Below are 21670 nucleotides of genomic sequence, written 5' to 3'. Positions count from 1 at the left end.
GACAAGGGACTGCAAAATGGAAAATAGGCATCCACCAACTTTACAGACAACTTCTCCTTGCTCCTACAACCTCCATCCTTGCACAGTTTGTTATTCTTCTAGGTAACATAGTAACAAATCCAAATTGCTGCTCTCTTTGTAGGCAAGCAAGGCTTTGTTGCAACTGCAATTCTTACTTCTTCTTGAAATGTAGGGACGACAGTACATTCCATCACATCCATCTAGTGTACACAGGTAGGTCCATTGTGGCGGGCAGGCGAGCGGGCGGGCTGCTTTATTGGCTGTTTGCTGTTCCCCTACTCCACTCCACTATTTGACTGTTGTGCTGCATCAATCAATCAATCAATCAATCAATCAATCAATCAATCAATCAATCAATCAGTGGCTGGCTCAGGTGCAGCTCTTTAACTTACCTAAAAGGGAGGGCGGAGAGAAGACAAGGAAGGTGAATGAGGTGTTCCAATGTGAAATGCCGGAAACACAGAAACACAGACGACACACAACAAGAGGTGGCAATCTATTCATTAATTGCATTTAATCAATGAGCTCATTATCACTCATGCATTGTCCAACAGGTGTTGAAATAATGGGATTAAAAGGGGAGATCCCTTCAGAAAGACAGAAACAATAGCAAAGACAAAAAACACTTTTGGAATCTGCTTTTAGTCAACACATAAGGAAAGGGTGCACCGGTCCTGGAAATACTGCAATACCAGGTCAATGCGTGGAGTGGACAGAGCAAGCTCTATTTCCATCTCCCTGTTCTAAAAATCCATTTAATATATGGTCCCCAGATAGGGGACGTATCAGATATTAAACTGATAAGAACAGATACTACACTTGATCTTAGCCAAAAGGCCGAGAAGCGATAACCCGAACGGGCCGCGCGTTGCCCGAGCCTGCCCGATACTGCTGTTCAGCCCTTGCAGCGATTCAGCCTACTTCTAGGCAATTCCATGGGGCCCTGCAGGCTCACACACTCACAGCTACACGGGAGGTGAATAAAGGCCGGAGAGGAAGCCAGACAGGATTTGCTTCTTTTGCTTGCACCACAATGCAGTGCTGAAAGAGGAGGAATCTACATAAAAACGCCTTCCTGGCAACGCCCAAATGCCCTGCTGCCATGCAGATAAACACTGGCAGCGGCAGCAAGTGCATGCCCACAGCCACCCCTTGTTCCTTCACACCTTGTATCAGCTGTAATCCAGTCCAGTCCAGTGCTGCCTGCTGAGCAGCACTGACCAACACTGCCTGGGCCCAGGCTTTTATCTCTGAGGCCCCATTATGATGTCAGAAAGCTGGCTCTGGAATCCTGAGGGCTCCACTATGACACGTGCAAAGTTCCGTCTGAACTTTATATAAGACGGTGAGGCTCAGTCAGTCACTCAGTGTTGCCTGAGAGGGCAACACTGCAACAGCCGGCCGCCAGGCTGTCTTTTTTTTGCACAGCTAGTTGCCTCCAGGAGGCCACAAGAGGGAGACAAGGGACTGCAAAATGGAAAATAGGCATCCACCAACTTTACAGACAACTTCTCCTTGCTCCTACAACCTCCATCCTTGCACAGTTTGTTATTCTTCTAGGTAACATAGTAACAAATCCAAATTGCTGCTCTCTTTGTAGGCAAGCAAGGCTTTGTTGCAACTGCAATTCTTACTTCTTCTTGAAATGTAGGGACGACAGTACATTCCATCACATCCATCTAGTGTACACAGGTAGGTCCATTGTGGCGGGCAGGCGAGCGGGCGGGCTGCTTTATTGGCTGTTTGCTGTTCCCCTACTCCACTCCACTATTTGACTGTTGTGCTGCATCAATCAATCAATCAATCAATCAATCAATCAATCAATCAATCAATCAATCAATCAATCAGTGGCTGGCTCAGGTGCAGCTCTTTAACTTACCTAAAAGGGAGGGCGGAGAGAAGACAAGGAAGGTGAATGAGGTGTTCCAATGTGAAATGCCGGAAACACAGAAACACAGACGACACACAACAAGAGGTGGCAATCTATTCATTAATTGCATTTAATCAATGAGCTCATTATCACTCATGCATTGTCCAACAGGTGTTGAAATAATGGGATTAAAAGGGGAGATCCCTTCAGAAAGACAGAAACAATAGCAAAGACAAAAAACACTTTTGGAATCTGCTTTTAGTCAACACATAAGGAAAGGGTGCACCGGTCCTGGAAATACTGCAATACCAGGTCAATGCGTGGAGTGGACAGAGCAAGCTCTATTTCCATCTCCCTGTTCTAAAAATCCATTTAATATATGGTCCCCAGATAGGGGACGTATCAGATATTAAACTGATAAGAACAGATACTACACTTGATCTTAGCCAAAAGGCCGAGAAGCGATAACCCGAACGGGCCGCGCGTTGCCCGAGCCTGCCCGATACTGCTGTTCAGCCCTTGCAGCGATTCAGCCTACTTCTAGGCAATTCCATGGGGCCCTGCAGGCTCACACACTCACAGCTACACGGGAGGTGAATAAAGGCCGGAGAGGAAGCCAGACAGGATTTGCTTCTTTTGCTTGCACCACAATGCAGTGCTGAAAGAGGAGGAATCTACATAAAAACGCCTTCCTGGCAACGCCCAAATGCCCTGCTGCCATGCAGATAAACACTGGCAGCGGCAGCAAGTGCATGCCCACAGCCACCCCTTGTTCCTTCACACCTTGTATCAGCTGTAATCCAGTCCAGTCCAGTGCTGCCTGCTGAGCAGCACTGACCAACACTGCCTGGGCCCAGGCTTTTATCTCTGAGGCCCCATTATGATGTCAGAAAGCTGGCTCTGGAATCCTGAGGGCTCCACTATGACACGTGCAAAGTTCCGTCTGAACTTTATATAAGACGGTGAGGCTCAGTCAGTCACTCAGTGTTGCCTGAGAGGGCAACACTGCAACAGCCGGCCGCCAGGCTGTCTTTTTTTTGCACAGCTAGTTGCCTCCAGGAGGCCACAAGAGGGAGACAAGGGACTGCAAAATGGAAAATAGGCATCCACCAACTTTACAGACAACTTCTCCTTGCTCCTACAACCTCCATCCTTGCACAGTTTGTTATTCTTCTAGGTAACATAGTAACAAATCCAAATTGCTGCTCTCTTTGTAGGCAAGCAAGGCTTTGTTGCAACTGCAATTCTTACTTCTTCTTGAAATGTAGGGACGACAGTACATTCCATCACATCCATCTAGTGTACACAGGTAGGTCCATTGTGGCGGGCAGGCGAGCGGGCGGGCTGCTTTATTGGCTGTTTGCTGTTCCCCTACTCCACTCCACTATTTGACTGTTGTGCTGCATCAATCAATCAATCAATCAATCAATCAGTGGCTGGCTCAGGTGCAGCTCTTTAACTTACCTAAAAGGGAGGGCGGAGAGAAGACAAGGAAGGTGAATGAGGTGTTCCAATGTGAAATGCCGGAAACACAGAAACACAGACGACACACAACAAGAGGTGGCAATCTATTCATTAATTGCATTTAATCAATGAGCTCATTATCACTCATGCATTGTCCAACAGGTGTTGAAATAATGGGATTAAAAGGGGAGATCCCTTCAGAAAGACAGAAACAATAGCAAAGACAAAAAACACTTTTGGAATCTGCTTTTAGTCAACACATAAGGAAAGGGTGCACCGGTCCTGGAAATACTGCAATACCAGGTCAATGCGTGGAGTGGACAGAGCAAGCTCTATTTCCATCTCCCTGTTCTAAAAATCCATTTAATATATGGTCCCCAGATAGGGGACGTATCAGATATTAAACTGATAAGAACAGATACTACACTTGATCTTAGCCAAAAGGCCGAGAAGCGATAACCCGAACGGGCCGCGCGTTGCCCGAGCCTGCCCGATACTGCTGTTCAGCCCTTGCAGCGATTCAGCCTACTTCTAGGCAATTCCATGGGGCCCTGCAGGCTCACACACTCACAGCTACACGGGAGGTGAATAAAGGCCGGAGAGGAAGCCAGACAGGATTTGCTTCTTTTGCTTGCACCACAATGCAGTGCTGAAAGAGGAGGAATCTACATAAAAACGCCTTCCTGGCAACGCCCAAATGCCCTGCTGCCATGCAGATAAACACTGGCAGCGGCAGCAAGTGCATGCCCACAGCCACCCCTTGTTCCTTCACACCTTGTATCAGCTGTAATCCAGTCCAGTCCAGTGCTGCCTGCTGAGCAGCACTGACCAACACTGCCTGGGCCCAGGCTTTTATCTCTGAGGCCCCATTATGATGTCAGAAAGCTGGCTCTGGAATCCTGAGGGCTCCACTATGACACGTGCAAAGTTCCGTCTGAACTTTATATAAGACGGTGAGGCTCAGTCAGTCACTCAGTGTTGCCTGAGAGGGCAACACTGCAACAGCCGGCCGCCAGGCTGTCTTTTTTTTGCACAGCTAGTTGCCTCCAGGAGGCCACAAGAGGGAGACAAGGGACTGCAAAATGGAAAATAGGCATCCACCAACTTTACAGACAACTTCTCCTTGCTCCTACAACCTCCATCCTTGCACAGTTTGTTATTCTTCTAGGTAACATAGTAACAAATCCAAATTGCTGCTCTCTTTGTAGGCAAGCAAGGCTTTGTTGCAACTGCAATTCTTACTTCTTCTTGAAATGTAGGGACGACAGTACATTCCATCACATCCATCTAGTGTACACAGGTAGGTCCATTGTGGCGGGCAGGCGAGCGGGCGGGCTGCTTTATTGGCTGTTTGCTGTTCCCCTACTCCACTCCACTATTTGACTGTTGTGCTGCATCAATCAATCAATCAATCAATCAATCAATCAATCAATCAATCAATCAATCAATCAGTGGCTGGCTCAGGTGCAGCTCTTTAACTTACCTAAAAGGGAGGGCGGAGAGAAGACAAGGAAGGTGAATGAGGTGTTCCAATGTGAAATGCCGGAAACACAGAAACACAGACGACACACAACAAGAGGTGGCAATCTATTCATTAATTGCATTTAATCAATGAGCTCATTATCACTCATGCATTGTCCAACAGGTGTTGAAATAATGGGATTAAAAGGGGAGATCCCTTCAGAAAGACAGAAACAATAGCAAAGACAAAAAACACTTTTGGAATCTGCTTTTAGTCAACACATAAGGAAAGGGTGCACCGGTCCTGGAAATACTGCAATACCAGGTCAATGCGTGGAGTGGACAGAGCAAGCTCTATTTCCATCTCCCTGTTCTAAAAATCCATTTAATATATGGTCCCCAGATAGGGGACGTATCAGATATTAAACTGATAAGAACAGATACTACACTTGATCTTAGCCAAAAGGCCGAGAAGCGATAACCCGAACGGGCCGCGCGTTGCCCGAGCCTGCCCGATACTGCTGTTCAGCCCTTGCAGCGATTCAGCCTACTTCTAGGCAATTCCATGGGGCCCTGCAGGCTCACACACTCACAGCTACACGGGAGGTGAATAAAGGCCGGAGAGGAAGCCAGACAGGATTTGCTTCTTTTGCTTGCACCACAATGCAGTGCTGAAAGAGGAGGAATCTACATAAAAACGCCTTCCTGGCAACGCCCAAATGCCCTGCTGCCATGCAGATAAACACTGGCAGCGGCAGCAAGTGCATGCCCACAGCCACCCCTTGTTCCTTCACACCTTGTATCAGCTGTAATCCAGTCCAGTCCAGTGCTGCCTGCTGAGCAGCACTGACCAACACTGCCTGGGCCCAGGCTTTTATCTCTGAGGCCCCATTATGATGTCAGAAAGCTGGCTCTGGAATCCTGAGGGCTCCACTATGACACGTGCAAAGTTCCGTCTGAACTTTATATAAGACGGTGAGGCTCAGTCAGTCACTCAGTGTTGCCTGAGAGGGCAACACTGCAACAGCCGGCCGCCAGGCTGTCTTTTTTTTGCACAGCTAGTTGCCTCCAGGAGGCCACAAGAGGGAGACAAGGGACTGCAAAATGGAAAATAGGCATCCACCAACTTTACAGACAACTTCTCCTTGCTCCTACAACCTCCATCCTTGCACAGTTTGTTATTCTTCTAGGTAACATAGTAACAAATCCAAATTGCTGCTCTCTTTGTAGGCAAGCAAGGCTTTGTTGCAACTGCAATTCTTACTTCTTCTTGAAATGTAGGGACGACAGTACATTCCATCACATCCATCTAGTGTACACAGGTAGGTCCATTGTGGCGGGCAGGCGAGCGGGCGGGCTGCTTTATTGGCTGTTTGCTGTTCCCCTACTCCACTCCACTATTTGACTGTTGTGCTGCATCAATCAATCAATCAATCAATCAATCAATCAATCAATCAATCAATCAATCAATCAGTGGCTGGCTCAGGTGCAGCTCTTTAACTTACCTAAAAGGGAGGGCGGAGAGAAGACAAGGAAGGTGAATGAGGTGTTCCAATGTGAAATGCCGGAAACACAGAAACACAGACGACACACAACAAGAGGTGGCAATCTATTCATTAATTGCATTTAATCAATGAGCTCATTATCACTCATGCATTGTCCAACAGGTGTTGAAATAATGGGATTAAAAGGGGAGATCCCTTCAGAAAGACAGAAACAATAGCAAAGACAAAAAACACTTTTGGAATCTGCTTTTAGTCAACACATAAGGAAAGGGTGCACCGGTCCTGGAAATACTGCAATACCAGGTCAATGCGTGGAGTGGACAGAGCAAGCTCTATTTCCATCTCCCTGTTCTAAAAATCCATTTAATATATGGTCCCCAGATAGGGGACATATCAGATATTAAACTGATAAGAACAGATACTACACTTGATCTTAGCCAAAAGGCCGAGAAGCGATAACCCGAACGGGCCGCGCGTTGCCCGAGCCTGCCCGATACTGCTGTTCAGCCCTTGCAGCGATTCAGCCTACTTCTAGGCAATTCCATGGGGCCCTGCAGGCTCACACACTCACAGCTACACGGGAGGTGAATAAAGGCCGGAGAGGAAGCCAGACAGGATTTGCTTCTTTTGCTTGCACCACAATGCAGTGCTGAAAGAGGAGGAATCTACATAAAAACGCCTTCCTGGCAACGCCCAAATGCCCTGCTGCCATGCAGATAAACACTGGCAGCGGCAGCAAGTGCATGCCCACAGCCACCCCTTGTTCCTTCACACCTTGTATCAGCTGTAATCCAGTCCAGTCCAGTGCTGCCTGCTGAGCAGCACTGACCAACACTGCCTTGGCCCAGGCTTTTATCTCTGAGGCCCCATTATGATGTCAGAAAGCTGGCTCTGGAATCCTGAGGGCTCCACTATGACACGTGCAAAGTTCCGTCTGAACTTTATATAAGACGGTGAGGCTCAGTCAGTCACTCAGTGTTGCCTGAGAGGGCAACACTGCAACAGCCGGCCGCCAGGCTGTCTTTTTTTTGCACAGCTAGTTGCCTCCAGGAGGCCACAAGAGGGAGACAAGGGACTGCAAAATGGAAAATAGGCATCCACCAACTTTACAGACAACTTCTCCTTGCTCCTACAACCTCCATCCTTGCACAGTTTGTTATTCTTCTAGGTAACATAGTAACAAATCCAAATTGCTGCTCTCTTTGTAGGCAAGCAAGGCTTTGTTGCAACTGCAATTCTTACTTCTTCTTGAAATGTAGGGACGACAGTACATTCCATCACATCCATCTAGTGTACACAGGTAGGTCCATTGTGGCGGGCAGGCGAGCGGGCGGGCTGCTTTATTGGCTGTTTGCTGTTCCCCTACTCCACTCCACTATTTGACTGTTGTGCTGCATCAATCAATCAATCAATCAATCAATCAATCAGTGGCTGGCTCAGGTGCAGCTCTTTAACTTACCTAAAAGGGAGGGCGGAGAGAAGACAAGGAAGGTGAATGAGGTGTTCCAATGTGAAATGCCGGAAACACAGAAACACAGACGACACACAACAAGAGGTGGCAATCTATTCATTAATTGCATTTAATCAATGAGCTCATTATCACTCATGCATTGTCCAACAGGTGTTGAAATAATGGGATTAAAAGGGGAGATCCCTTCAGAAAGACAGAAACAATAGCAAAGACAAAAAACACTTTTGGAATCTGCTTTTAGTCAACACATAAGGAAAGGGTGCACCGGTCCTGGAAATACTGCAATACCAGGTCAATGCGTGGAGTGGACAGAGCAAGCTCTATTTCCATCTCCCTGTTCTAAAAATCCATTTAATATATGGTCCCCAGATAGGGGACGTATCAGATATTAAACTGATAAGAACAGATACTACACTTGATCTTAGCCAAAAGGCCGAGAAGCGATAACCCGAACGGGCCGCGCGTTGCCCGAGCCTGCCCGATACTGCTGTTCAGCCCTTGCAGCGATTCAGCCTACTTCTAGGCAATTCCATGGGGCCCTGCAGGCTCACACACTCACAGCTACACGGGAGGTGAATAAAGGCCGGAGAGGAAGCCAGACAGGATTTGCTTCTTTTGCTTGCACCACAATGCAGTGCTGAAAGAGGAGGAATCTACATAAAAACGCCTTCCTGGCAACGCCCAAATGCCCTGCTGCCATGCAGATAAACACTGGCAGCGGCAGCAAGTGCATGCCCACAGCCACCCCTTGTTCCTTCACACCTTGTATCAGCTGTAATCCAGTCCAGTCCAGTGCTGCCTGCTGAGCAGCACTGACCAACACTGCCTGGGCCCAGGCTTTTATCTCTGAGGCCCCATTATGATGTCAGAAAGCTGGCTCTGGAATCCTGAGGGCTCCACTATGACACGTGCAAAGTTCCGTCTGAACTTTATATAAGACGGTGAGGCTCAGTCAGTCACTCAGTGTTGCCTGAGAGGGCAACACTGCAACAGCCGGCCGCCAGGCTGTCTTCTTTTTGCACAGCTAGTTGCCTCCAGGAGGCCACAAGAGGGAGACAAGGGACTGCAAAATGGAAAATAGGCATCCACCAACTTTACAGACAACTTCTCCTTGCTCCTACAACCTCCATCCTTGCACAGTTTGTTATTCTTCTAGGTAACATAGTAACAAATCCAAATTGCTGCTCTCTTTGTAGGCAAGCAAGGCTTTGTTGCAACTGCAATTCTTACTTCTTCTTGAAATGTAGGGACGACAGTACATTCCATCACATCCATCTAGTGTACACAGGTAGGTCCATTGTGGCGGGCAGGCGAGCGGGCGGGCTGCTTTATTGGCTGTTTGCTGTTCCCCTACTCCACTCCACTATTTGACTGTTGTGCTGCATCAATCAATCAATCAATCAATCAATCAATCAATCAATCAATCAATCAATCAGTGGCTGGCTCAGGTGCAGCTCTTTAACTTACCTAAAAGGGAGGGCGGAGAGAAGACAAGGAAGGTGAATGAGGTGTTCCAATGTGAAATGCCGGAAACACAGAAACACAGACGACACACAACAAGAGGTGGCAATCTATTCATTAATTGCATTTAATCAATGAGCTCATTATCACTCATGCATTGTCCAACAGGTGTTGAAATAATGGGATTAAAAGGGGAGATCCCTTCAGAAAGACAGAAACAATAGCAAAGACAAAAAACACTTTTGGAATCTGCTTTTAGTCAACACATAAGGAAAGGGTGCACCGGTCCTGGAAATACTGCAATACCAGGTCAATGCGTGGAGTGGACAGAGCAAGCTCTATTTCCATCTCCCTGTTCTAAAAATCCATTTAATATATGGTCCCCAGATAGGGGACGTATCAGATATTAAACTGATAAGAACAGATACTACACTTGATCTTAGCCAAAAGGCCGAGAAGCGATAACCCGAACGGGCCGCGCGTTGCCCGAGCCTGCCCGATACTGCTGTTCAGCCCTTGCAGCGATTCAGCCTACTTCTAGGCAATTCCATGGGGCCCTGCAGGCTCACACACTCACAGCTACACGGGAGGTGAATAAAGGCCGGAGAGGAAGCCAGACAGGATTTGCTTCTTTTGCTTGCACCACAATGCAGTGCTGAAAGAGGAGGAATCTACATAAAAACGCCTTCCTGGCAACGCCCAAATGCCCTGCTGCCATGCAGATAAACACTGGCAGCGGCAGCAAGTGCATGCCCACAGCCACCCCTTGTTCCTTCACACCTTGTATCAGCTGTAATCCAGTCCAGTCCAGTGCTGCCTGCTGAGCAGCACTGACCAACACTGCCTGGGCCCAGGCTTTTATCTCTGAGGCCCCATTATGATGTCAGAAAGCTGGCTCTGGAATCCTGAGGGCTCCACTATGACACGTGCAAAGTTCCGTCTGAACTTTATATAAGACGGTGAGGCTCAGTCAGTCACTCAGTGTTGCCTGAGAGGGCAACACTGCAACAGCCGGCCGCCAGGCTGTCTTTTTTTTGCACAGCTAGTTGCCTCCAGGAGGCCACAAGAGGGAGACAAGGGACTGCAAAATGGAAAATAGGCATCCACCAACTTTACAGACAACTTCTCCTTGCTCCTACAACCTCCATCCTTGCACAGTTTGTTATTCTTCTAGGTAACATAGTAACAAATCCAAATTGCTGCTCTCTTTGTAGGCAAGCAAGGCTTTGTTGCAACTGCAATTCTTACTTCTTCTTGAAATGTAGGGACGACAGTACATTCCATCACATCCATCTAGTGTACACAGGTAGGTCCATTGTGGCGGGCAGGCGAGCGGGCGGGCTGCTTTATTGGCTGTTTGCTGTTCCCCTACTCCACTCCACTATTTGACTGTTGTGCTGCATCAATCAATCAATCAATCAATCAATCAATCAATCAATCAATCAGTGGCTGGCTCAGGTGCAGCTCTTTAACTTACCTAAAAGGGAGGGCGGAGAGAAGACAAGGAAGGTGAATGAGGTGTTCCAATGTGAAATGCCGGAAACACAGAAACACAGACGACACACAACAAGAGGTGGCAATCTATTCATTAATTGCATTTAATCAATGAGCTCATTATCACTCATGCATTGTCCAACAGGTGTTGAAATAATGGGATTAAAAGGGGAGATCCCTTCAGAAAGACAGAAACAATAGCAAAGACAAAAAACACTTTTGGAATCTGCTTTTAGTCAACACATAAGGAAAGGGTGCACCGGTCCTGGAAATACTGCAATACCAGGTCAATGCGTGGAGTGGACAGAGCAAGCTCTATTTCCATCTCCCTGTTCTAAAAATCCATTTAATATATGGTCCCCAGATAGGGGACGTATCAGATATTAAACTGATAAGAACAGATACTACACTTGATCTTAGCCAAAAGGCCGAGAAGCGATAACCCGAACGGGCCGCGCGTTGCCCGAGCCTGCCCGATACTGCTGTTCAGCCCTTGCAGCGATTCAGCCTACTTCTAGGCAATTCCATGGGGCCCTGCAGGCTCACACACTCACAGCTACACGGGAGGTGAATAAAGGCCGGAGAGGAAGCCAGACAGGATTTGCTTCTTTTGCTTGCACCACAATGCAGTGCTGAAAGAGGAGGAATCTACATAAAAACGCCTTCCTGGCAACGCCCAAATGCCCTGCTGCCATGCAGATAAACACTGGCAGCGGCAGCAAGTGCATGCCCACAGCCACCCCTTGTTCCTTCACACCTTGTATCAGCTGTAATCCAGTCCAGTCCAGTGCTGCCTGCTGAGCAGCACTGACCAACACTGCCTGGGCCCAGGCTTTTATCTCTGAGGCCCCATTATGATGTCAGAAAGCTGGCTCTGGAATCCTGAGGGCTCCACTATGACACGTGCAAAGTTCCGTCTGAACTTTATATAAGACGGTGAGGCTCAGTCAGTCACTCAGTGTTGCCTGAGAGGGCAACACTGCAACAGCCGGCCGCCAGGCTGTCTTTTTTTTGCACAGCTAGTTGCCTCCAGGAGGCCACAAGAGGGAGACAAGGGACTGCAAAATGGAAAATAGGCATCCACCAACTTTACAGACAACTTCTCCTTGCTCCTACAACCTCCATCCTTGCACAGTTTGTTATTCTTCTAGGTAACATAGTAACAAATCCAAATTGCTGCTCTCTTTGTAGGCAAGCAAGGCTTTGTTGCAACTGCAATTCTTACTTCTTCTTGAAATGTAGGGACGACAGTACATTCCATCACATCCATCTAGTGTACACAGGTAGGTCCATTGTGGCGGGCAGGCGAGCGGGCGGGCTGCTTTATTGGCTGTTTGCTGTTCCCCTACTCCACTCCACTATTTGACTGTTGTGCTGCATCAATCAATCAATCAATCAATCAATCAATCAATCAATCAATCAATCAATCAATCAGTGGCTGGCTCAGGTGCAGCTCTTTAACTTACCTAAAAGGGAGGGCGGAGAGAAGACAAGGAAGGTGAATGAGGTGTTCCAATGTGAAATGCCGGAAACACAGAAACACAGACGACACACAACAAGAGGTGGCAATCTATTCATTAATTGCATTTAATCAATGAGCTCATTATCACTCATGCATTGTCCAACAGGTGTTGAAATAATGGGATTAAAAGGGGAGATCCCTTCAGAAAGACAGAAACAATAGCAAAGACAAAAAACACTTTTGGAATCTGCTTTTAGTCAACACATAAGGAAAGGGTGCACCGGTCCTGGAAATACTGCAATACCAGGTCAATGCGTGGAGTGGACAGAGCAAGCTCTATTTCCATCTCCCTGTTCTAAAAATCCATTTAATATATGGTCCCCAGATAGGGGACGTATCAGATATTAAACTGATAAGAACAGATACTACACTTGATCTTAGCCAAAAGGCCGAGAAGCGATAACCCGAACGGGCCGCGCGTTGCCCGAGCCTGCCCGATACTGCTGTTCAGCCCTTGCAGCGATTCAGCCTACTTCTAGGCAATTCCATGGGGCCCTGCAGGCTCACACACTCACAGCTACACGGGAGGTGAATAAAGGCCGGAGAGGAAGCCAGACAGGATTTGCTTCTTTTGCTTGCACCACAATGCAGTGCTGAAAGAGGAGGAATCTACATAAAAACGCCTTCCTGGCAACGCCCAAATGCCCTGCTGCCATGCAGATAAACACTGGCAGCGGCAGCAAGTGCATGCCCACAGCCACCCCTTGTTCCTTCACACCTTGTATCAGCTGTAATCCAGTCCAGTCCAGTGCTGCCTGCTGAGCAGCACTGACCAACACTGCCTGGGCCCAGGCTTTTATCTCTGAGGCCCCATTATGATGTCAGAAAGCTGGCTCTGGAATCCTGAGGGCTCCACTATGACACGTGCAAAGTTCCGTCTGAACTTTATATAAGACGGTGAGGCTCAGTCAGTCACTCAGTGTTGCCTGAGAGGGCAACACTGCAACAGCCGGCCGCCAGGCTGTCTTCTTTTTGCACAGCTAGTTGCCTCCAGGAGGCCACAAGAGGGAGACAAGGGACTGCAAAATGGAAAATAGGCATCCACCAACTTTACAGACAACTTCTCCTTGCTCCTACAACCTCCATCCTTGCACAGTTTGTTATTCTTCTAGGTAACATAGTAACAAATCCAAATTGCTGCTCTCTTTGTAGGCAAGCAAGGCTTTGTTGCAACTGCAATTCTTACTTCTTCTTGAAATGTAGGGACGACAGTACATTCCATCACATCCATCTAGTGTACACAGGTAGGTCCATTGTGGCGGGCAGGCGAGCGGGCGGGCTGCTTTATTGGCTGTTTGCTGTTCCCCTACTCCACTCCACTATTTGACTGTTGTGCTGCATCAATCAATCAATCAATCAATCAATCAATCAATCAATCAATCAATCAATCAGTGGCTGGCTCAGGTGCAGCTCTTTAACTTACCTAAAAGGGAGGGCGGAGAGAAGACAAGGAAGGTGAATGAGGTGTTCCAATGTGAAATGCCGGAAACACAGAAACACAGACGACACACAACAAGAGGTGGCAATCTATTCATTAATTGCATTTAATCAATGAGCTCATTATCACTCATGCATTGTCCAACAGGTGTTGAAATAATGGGATTAAAAGGGGAGATCCCTTCAGAAAGACAGAAACAATAGCAAAGACAAAAAACACTTTTGGAATCTGCTTTTAGTCAACACATAAGGAAAGGGTGCACCGGTCCTGGAAATACTGCAATACCAGGTCAATGCGTGGAGTGGACAGAGCAAGCTCTATTTCCATCTCCCTGTTCTAAAAATCCATTTAATATATGGTCCCCAGATAGGGGACGTATCAGATATTAAACTGATAAGAACAGATACTACACTTGATCTTAGCCAAAAGGCCGAGAAGCGATAACCCGAACGGGCCGCGCGTTGCCCGAGCCTGCCCGATACTGCTGTTCAGCCCTTGCAGCGATTCAGCCTACTTCTAGGCAATTCCATGGGGCCCTGCAGGCTCACACACTCACAGCTACACGGGAGGTGAATAAAGGCCGGAGAGGAAGCCAGACAGGATTTGCTTCTTTTGCTTGCACCACAATGCAGTGCTGAAAGAGGAGGAATCTACATAAAAACGCCTTCCTGGCAACGCCCAAATGCCCTGCTGCCATGCAGATAAACACTGGCAGCGGCAGCAAGTGCATGCCCACAGCCACCCCTTGTTCCTTCACACCTTGTATCAGCTGTAATCCAGTCCAGTCCAGTGCTGCCTGCTGAGCAGCACTGACCAACACTGCCTGGGCCCAGGCTTTTATCTCTGAGGCCCCATTATGATGTCAGAAAGCTGGCTCTGGAATCCTGAGGGCTCCACTATGACACGTGCAAAGTTCCGTCTGAACTTTATATAAGACGGTGAGGCTCAGTCAGTCACTCAGTGTTGCCTGAGAGGGCAACACTGCAACAGCCGGCCGCCAGGCTGTCTTTTTTTTGCACAGCTAGTTGCCTCCAGGAGGCCACAAGAGGGAGACAAGGGACTGCAAAATGGAAAATAGGCATCCACCAACTTTACAGACAACTTCTCCTTGCTCCTACAACCTCCATCCTTGCACAGTTTGTTATTCTTCTAGGTAACATAGTAACAAATCCAAATTGCTGCTCTCTTTGTAGGCAAGCAAGGCTTTGTTGCAACTGCAATTCTTACTTCTTCTTGAAATGTAGGGACGACAGTACATTCCATCACATCCATCTAGTGTACACAGGTAGGTCCATTGTGGCGGGCAGGCGAGCGGGCGGGCTGCTTTATTGGCTGTTTGCTGTTCCCCTACTCCACTCCACTATTTGACTGTTGTGCTGCATCAATCAATCAATCAATCAATCAATCAATCAATCAATCAATCAATCAATCAATCAATCAATCAGTGGCTGGCTCAGGTGCAGCTCTTTAACTTACCTAAAAGGGAGGGCGGAGAGAAGACAAGGAAGGTGAATGAGGTGTTCCAATGTGAAATGCCGGAAACACAGAAACACAGACGACACACAACAAGAGGTGGCAATCTATTCATTAATTGCATTTAATCAATGAGCTCATTATCACTCATGCATTGTCCAACAGGTGTTGAAATAATGGGATTAAAAGGGGAGATCCCTTCAGAAAGACAGAAACAATAGCAAAGACAAAAAACACTTTTGGAATCTGCTTTTAGTCAACACATAAGGAAAGGGTGCACCGGTCCTGGAAATACTGCAATACCAGGTCAATGCGTGGAGTGGACAGAGCAAGCTCTATTTCCATCTCCCTGTTCTAAAAATCCATTTAATATATGGTCCCCAGATAGGGGACGTATCAGATATTAAACTGATAAGAACAGATACTACACTTGATCTTAGCCAAAAGGCCGAGAAGCGATAACCCGAACGGGCCGCGCGTTGCCCGAGCCTGCCCGATACTGCTGTTCAGCCCTTGCAGCGATTCAGCCTACTTCTAGGCAATTCCATGGGGCCCTGCAGGCTCACACACTCACAGCTACACGGGAGGTGAATAAAGGCCGGAGAGGAAGCCAGACAGGATTTGCTTCTTTTGCTTGCACCACAATGCAGTGCTGAAAGAGGAGGAATCTACATAAAAACGCCTTCCTGGCAACGCCCAAATGCCCTGCTGCCATGCAGATAAACACTGGCAGCGGCAGCAAGTGCATGCCCACAGCCACCCCTTGTTCCTTCACACCTTGTATCAGCTGTAATCCAGTCCAGTCCAGTGCTGCCTGCTGAGCAGCACTGACCAACACTGCCTGGGCCCAGGCTTTTATCTCTGAGGCCCCATTATGATGTCAGAAAGCTGGCTCTGGAATCCTGAGGGCTCCACTATGACACGTGCAAAGTTCCGTCTGAACTTTATATAAGACGGTGAGGCTCAGTCAGTCACTCAGTGTTGCCTGAGAGGGCAACACTGCAACAGCCGGCCGCCAGGCTGTCTTTTTTTTGCACAGCTAGTTGCCTCCAGGAGGCCACAAGAGGGAGACAAGGGACTGCAAAATGGAAAATAGGCATCCACCAACTTTACAGACAACTTCTCCTTGCTCCTACAACCTCCATCCTTGCACAGTTTGTTATTCTTCTAGGTAACATAGTAACAAATCCAAATTGCTGCTCTCTTTGTAGGCAAGCAAGGCTTTGTTGCAACTGCAATTCTTACTTCTTCTTGAAATGTAGGGACGACAGTACATTCCATCACATCCATCTAGTGTACACAGGTAGGTCCATTGTGGCGGGCAGGCGAGCGGGCGGGCTGCTTTATTGGCTGTTTGCTGTTCCCCTACTCCACTCCACTATTTGACTGTTGTGCTGCATCAATCAATCAATCAATCAATCAATCAATCAATCAATCAATCAATCAATCAATCAATCAATCAATCAATCAGTGGCTGGCTCAGGTGCAGCTCTTTAACTTACCTAAAAGGGAGGGCGGAGAGAAGACAAGGAAGGTGAATGAGGTGTTCCAATGTGAAATGCCGGAAACACAGAAACACAGACGACACACAACAAGAGGTGGCAATCTATTCATTAATTGCATTTAATCAATGAGCTCATTATCACTCATGCATTGTCCAACAGGTGTTGAAATAATGGGATTAAAAGGGGAGATCCCTTCAGAAAGACAGAAACAATAGCAAAGACAAAAAACACTTTTGGAATCTGCTTTTAGTCAACACATAAGGAAAGGGTGCACCGGTCCTGGAAATACTGCAATACCAGGTCAATGCGTGGAGTGGACAGAGCAAGCTCTATTTCCATCTCCCTGTTCTAAAAATCCATTTAATATATGGTCCCCAGATAGGGGACGTATCAGATATTAAACTGATAAGAACAGATACTACACTTGATCTTAGCCAAAAGGCCGAGAAGCGATAACCCGAACGGGCCGCGCGTTGCCCGAGCCTGCCCGATACTGCTGTTCAGCCCTTGCAGCGATTCAGCCTACTTCTAGGCAATTCCATGGGGCCCTGCAGGCTCACACACTCACAGCTACACGGGAGGTGAATAAAGGCCGGAGAGGAAGCCAGACAGGATTTGCTTCTTTTGCTTGCACCACAATGCAGTGCTGAAAGAGGAGGAATCTACATAAAAACGCCTTCCTGGCAACGCCCAAATGCCCTGCTGCCATGCAGATAAACACTGGCAGCGGCAGCAAGTGCATGCCCACAGCCACCCCTTGTTCCTTCACACCTTGTATCAGCTGTAATCCAGTCCAGTCCAGTGCTGCCTGCTGAGCAGCACTGACCAACACTGCCTGGGCCCAGGCTTTTATCTCTGAGGCCCCATTATGATGTCAGAAAGCTGGCTCTGGAATCCTGAGGGCTCCACTATGACACGTGCAAAGTTCCGTCTGAACTTTATATAAGACGGTGAGGCTCAGTCAGTCACTCAGTGTTGCCTGAGAGGGCAACACTGCAACAGCCGGCCGCCAGGCTGTCTTTTTTTTGCACAGCTAGTTGCCTCCAGGAGGCCACAAGAGGGAGACAAGGGACTGCAAAATGGAAAATAGGCATCCACCAACTTTACAGACAACTTCTCCTTGCTCCTACAACCTCCATCCTTGCACAGTTTGTTATTCTTCTAGGTAACATAGTAACAAATCCAAATTGCTGCTCTCTTTGTAGGCAAGCAAGGCTTTGTTGCAACTGCAATTCTTACTTCTTCTTGAAATGTAGGGACGACAGTACATTCCATCACATCCATCTAGTGTACACAGGTAGGTCCATTGTGGCGGGCAGGCGAGCGGGCGGGCTGCTTTATTGGCTGTTTGCTGTTCCCCTACTCCACTCCACTATTTGACTGTTGTGCTGCATCAATCAATCAATCAATCAATCAATCAATCAATCAGTGGCTGGCTCAGGTGCAGCTCTTTAACTTACCTAAAAGGGAGGGCGGAGAGAAGACAAGGAAGGTGAATGAGGTGTTCCAATGTGAAATGCCGGAAACACAGAAACACAGACGACACACAACAAGAGGTGGCAATCTATTCATTAATTGCATTTAATCAATGAGCTCATTATCACTCATGCATTGTCCAACAGGTGTTGAAATAATGGGATTAAAAGGGGAGATCCCTTCAGAAAGACAGAAACAATAGCAAAGACAAAAAACACTTTTGGAATCTGCTTTTAGTCAACACATAAGGAAAGGGTGCACCGGTCCTGGAAATACTGCAATACCAGGTCAATGCGTGGAGTGGACAGAGCAAGCTCTATTTCCATCTCCCTGTTCTAAAAATCCATTTAATATATGGTCCCCAGATAGGGGACGTATCAGATATTAAACTGATAAGAACAGATACTACACTTGATCTTAGCCAAAAGGCCGAGAAGCGATAACCCGAACGGGCCGCGCGTTGCCCGAGCCTGCCCGATACTGCTGTTCAGCCCTTGCAGCGATTCAGCCTACTTCTAGGCAATTCCATGGGGCCCTGCAGGCTCACACACTCACAGCTACACGGGAGGTGAATAAAGGCCGGAGAGGAAGCCAGACAGGATTTGCTTCTTTTGCTTGCACCACAATGCAGTGCTGAAAGAGGAGGAATCTACATAAAAACGCCTTCCTGGCAACGCCCAAATGCCCTGCTGCCATGCAGATAAACACTGGCAGCGGCAGCAAGTGCATGCCCACAGCCACCCCTTGTTCCTTCACACCTTGTATCAGCTGTAATCCAGTCCAGTCCAGTGCTGCCTGCTGAGCAGCACTGACCAACACTGCCTGGGCCCAGGCTTTTATCTCTGAGGCCCCATTATGATGTCAGAAAGCTGGCTCTGGAATCCTGAGGGCTCCACTATGACACGTGCAAAGTTCCGTCTGAACTTTATATAAGACGGTGAGGCTCAGTCAGTCACTCAGTGTTGCCTGAGAGGGCAACACTGCAACAGCCGGCCGCCAGGCTGTCTTTTTTTTGCACAGCTAGTTGCCTCCAGGAGGCCACAAGAGGGAGACAAGGGACTGCAAAATGGAAAATAGGCATCCACCAACTTTACAGACAACTTCTCCTTGCTCCTACAACCTCCATCCTTGCACAGTTTGTTATTCTTCTAGGTAACATAGTAACAAATCCAAATTGCTGCTCTCTTTGTAGGCAAGCAAGGCTTTGTTGCAACTGCAATTCTTACTTCTTCTTGAAATGTAGGGACGACAGTACATTCCATCACATCCATCTAGTGTACACAGGTAGGTCCATTGTGGCGGGCAGGCGAGCGGGCGGGCTGCTTTATTGGCTGTTTGCTGTTCCCCTACTCCACTCCACTATTTGACTGTTGTGCTGCATCAATCAATCAATCAATCAATCAATCAATCAATCAATCAATCAATCAATCAATCAATCAGTGGCTGGCTCAGGTGCAGCTCTTTAACTTACCTAAAAGGGAGGGCGGAGAGAAGACAAGGAAGGTGAATGAGGTGTTCCAATGTGAAATGCCGGAAACACAGAAACACAGACGACACACAACAAGAGGTGGCAATCTATTCATTAATTGCATTTAATCAATGAGCTCATTATCACTCATGCATTGTCCAACAGGTGTTGAAATAATGGGATTAAAAGGGGAGATCCCTTCAGAAAGACAGAAACAATAGCAAAGACAAAAAACACTTTTGGAATCTGCTTTTAGTCAACACATAAGGAAAGGGTGCACCGGTCCTGGAAATACTGCAATACCAGGTCAATGCGTGGAGTGGACAGAGCAAGCTCTATTTCCATCTCCCTGTTCTAAAAATCCATTTAATATATGGTCCCCAGATAGGGGACGTATCAGATATTAAACTGATAAGAACAGATACTACACTTGATCTTAGCCAAAAGGCCGAGAAGCGATAACCCGAACGGGCCGCGCGTTGCCCGAGCCTGCCCGATACTGCTGTTCAGCCCTTGCAGCGATTCAGCCTACTTCTAGGCAATTCCATGGGGCCCTGCAGGCTCACACACTCACAGCTACACGGGAGGTGAATAAAGGCCGGAGAGGAAGCCAGACAGGATTTGCTTCTTTTGCTTGCACCACAATGCAGTGCTGAAAGAGGAGGAATCTACATAAAAACGCCTTCCTGGCAACGCCCAAATGCCCTGCTGCCATGCAGATAAACACTGGCAGCGGCAGCAAGTGCATGCCCACAGCCACCCCTTGTTCCTTCACACCTTGTATCAGCTGTAATCCAGTCCAGTCCAGTGCTGCCTGCTGAGCAGCACTGACCAACACTGCCTGGGCCCAGGCTTTTATCTCTGAGGCCCCATTATGATGTCAGAAAGCTGGCTCTGGAATCCTGAGGGCTCCACTATGACACGTGCAAAGTTCCGTCTGAACTTTATATAAGACGGTGAGGCTCAGTCAGTCACTCAGTGTTGCCTGAGAGGGCAACACTGCAACAGCCGGCCGCCAGGCTGTCTTTTTTTTGCACAGCTAGTTGCCTCCAGGAGGCCACAAGAGGGAGACAAGGGACTGCAAAATGGAAAATAGGCATCCACCAACTTTACAGACAACTTCTCCTTGCTCCTACAACCTCCATCCTTGCACAGTTTGTTATTCTTCTAGGTAACATAGTAACAAATCCAAATTGCTGCTCTCTTTGTAGGCAAGCAAGGCTTTGTTGCAACTGCAATTCTTACTTCTTCTTGAAATGTAGGGACGACAGTACATTCCATCACATCCATCTAGTGTACACAGGTAGGTCCATTGTGGCGGGCAGGCGAGCGGGCGGGCTGCTTTATTGGCTGTTTGCTGTTCCCCTACTCCACTCCACTATTTGACTGTTGTGCTGCATCAATCAATCAATCAATCAATCAATCAATCAATCAATCAATCAATCAATCAGTGGCTGGCTCAGGTGCAGCTCTTTAACTTACCTAAAAGGGAGGGCGGAGAGAAGACAAGGAAGGTGAATGAGGTGTTCCAATGTGAAATGCCGGAAACACAGAAACACAGACGACACACAACAAGAGGTGGCAATCTATTCATTAATTGCATTTAATCAATGAGCTCATTATCACTCATGCATTGTCCAACAGGTGTTGAAATAATGGGATTAAAAGTGGAGATCCCTTCAGAAAGACAGAAACAATAGCAAAGACAAAAAACACTTTTGGAATCTGCTTTTAGTCAACACATAAGGAAAGGGTGCACCGGTCCTGGAAATACTGCAATACCAGGTCAATGCGTGGAGTGGACAGAGCAAGCTCTATTTCCATCTCCCTGTTCTAAAAATCCATTTAATATATGGTCCCCAGATAGGGGACGTATCAGATATTAAACTGATAAGAACAGATACTACACTTGATCTTAGCCAAAAGGCCGAGAAGCGATAACCCGAACGGGCCGCGCGTTGCCCGAGCCTGCCCGATACTGCTGTTCAGCCCTTGCAGCGATTCAGCCTACTTCTAGGCAATTCCATGGGGCCCTGCAGGC

At 47.7% G+C, this 21670-nt stretch overlaps 15 non-coding genes across 15 annotated transcripts; all 15 read right to left on the bottom strand.

Moving 5' to 3' along the window:
* Positions 1-679: 679 nt before the first annotated feature.
* On the bottom strand, positions 680-870 carry LOC142711728 (U2 spliceosomal RNA). Its single transcript, XR_012870081.1, has one exon. It is a non-coding gene; the product is annotated as a U2 spliceosomal RNA (small nuclear RNA).
* A 1296-nt stretch (positions 871-2166) lies between these two features.
* On the bottom strand, positions 2167-2357 carry LOC142711725 (U2 spliceosomal RNA). Its single transcript, XR_012870079.1, has one exon. It is a non-coding gene; the product is annotated as a U2 spliceosomal RNA (small nuclear RNA).
* Positions 2358-3621: 1264 nt separating this feature from the next.
* Positions 3622-3812, bottom strand: LOC142711724 (U2 spliceosomal RNA). The gene has a single exon (XR_012870078.1). It is a non-coding gene; the product is annotated as a U2 spliceosomal RNA (small nuclear RNA).
* A 1292-nt stretch (positions 3813-5104) lies between these two features.
* Positions 5105-5295, bottom strand: LOC142711723 (U2 spliceosomal RNA). Its single transcript, XR_012870077.1, has one exon. It is a non-coding gene; the product is annotated as a U2 spliceosomal RNA (small nuclear RNA).
* A 1292-nt stretch (positions 5296-6587) lies between these two features.
* Positions 6588-6778, bottom strand: LOC142711623 (U2 spliceosomal RNA). Its single transcript, XR_012869986.1, has one exon. It is a non-coding gene; the product is annotated as a U2 spliceosomal RNA (small nuclear RNA).
* A 1268-nt stretch (positions 6779-8046) lies between these two features.
* On the bottom strand, positions 8047-8237 carry LOC142711722 (U2 spliceosomal RNA). The gene has a single exon (XR_012870076.1). It is a non-coding gene; the product is annotated as a U2 spliceosomal RNA (small nuclear RNA).
* Positions 8238-9525: 1288 nt separating this feature from the next.
* LOC142711721 (U2 spliceosomal RNA) lies at positions 9526-9716 on the bottom strand. Its single transcript, XR_012870075.1, has one exon. It is a non-coding gene; the product is annotated as a U2 spliceosomal RNA (small nuclear RNA).
* Positions 9717-10996: 1280 nt separating this feature from the next.
* Positions 10997-11187, bottom strand: LOC142711720 (U2 spliceosomal RNA). Its single transcript, XR_012870074.1, has one exon. It is a non-coding gene; the product is annotated as a U2 spliceosomal RNA (small nuclear RNA).
* A 1292-nt stretch (positions 11188-12479) lies between these two features.
* Positions 12480-12670, bottom strand: LOC142711719 (U2 spliceosomal RNA). The gene has a single exon (XR_012870073.1). It is a non-coding gene; the product is annotated as a U2 spliceosomal RNA (small nuclear RNA).
* A 1288-nt stretch (positions 12671-13958) lies between these two features.
* LOC142711718 (U2 spliceosomal RNA) lies at positions 13959-14149 on the bottom strand. Its single transcript, XR_012870072.1, has one exon. It is a non-coding gene; the product is annotated as a U2 spliceosomal RNA (small nuclear RNA).
* Positions 14150-15449: 1300 nt separating this feature from the next.
* LOC142711717 (U2 spliceosomal RNA) lies at positions 15450-15640 on the bottom strand. The gene has a single exon (XR_012870071.1). It is a non-coding gene; the product is annotated as a U2 spliceosomal RNA (small nuclear RNA).
* Positions 15641-16948: 1308 nt separating this feature from the next.
* Positions 16949-17139, bottom strand: LOC142711715 (U2 spliceosomal RNA). The gene has a single exon (XR_012870070.1). It is a non-coding gene; the product is annotated as a U2 spliceosomal RNA (small nuclear RNA).
* Positions 17140-18411: 1272 nt separating this feature from the next.
* Positions 18412-18602, bottom strand: LOC142711713 (U2 spliceosomal RNA). Its single transcript, XR_012870068.1, has one exon. It is a non-coding gene; the product is annotated as a U2 spliceosomal RNA (small nuclear RNA).
* Positions 18603-19898: 1296 nt separating this feature from the next.
* LOC142711712 (U2 spliceosomal RNA) lies at positions 19899-20089 on the bottom strand. Its single transcript, XR_012870067.1, has one exon. It is a non-coding gene; the product is annotated as a U2 spliceosomal RNA (small nuclear RNA).
* A 1288-nt stretch (positions 20090-21377) lies between these two features.
* On the bottom strand, positions 21378-21568 carry LOC142711711 (U2 spliceosomal RNA). Its single transcript, XR_012870066.1, has one exon. It is a non-coding gene; the product is annotated as a U2 spliceosomal RNA (small nuclear RNA).
* Positions 21569-21670: the final 102 nt, after the last annotated feature.

The sequence above is a fragment of the Rhinoderma darwinii genome, unplaced genomic scaffold (genome assembly GCF_050947455.1).
Source record: "Rhinoderma darwinii isolate aRhiDar2 unplaced genomic scaffold, aRhiDar2.hap1 Scaffold_431, whole genome shotgun sequence".
Taxonomy (NCBI): domain Eukaryota; kingdom Metazoa; phylum Chordata; class Amphibia; order Anura; family Rhinodermatidae; genus Rhinoderma; species Rhinoderma darwinii.
The sequence above is the reverse complement of the archived record's forward strand: the minus strand, read 5'-3'. Positions and strand labels throughout refer to the sequence as shown.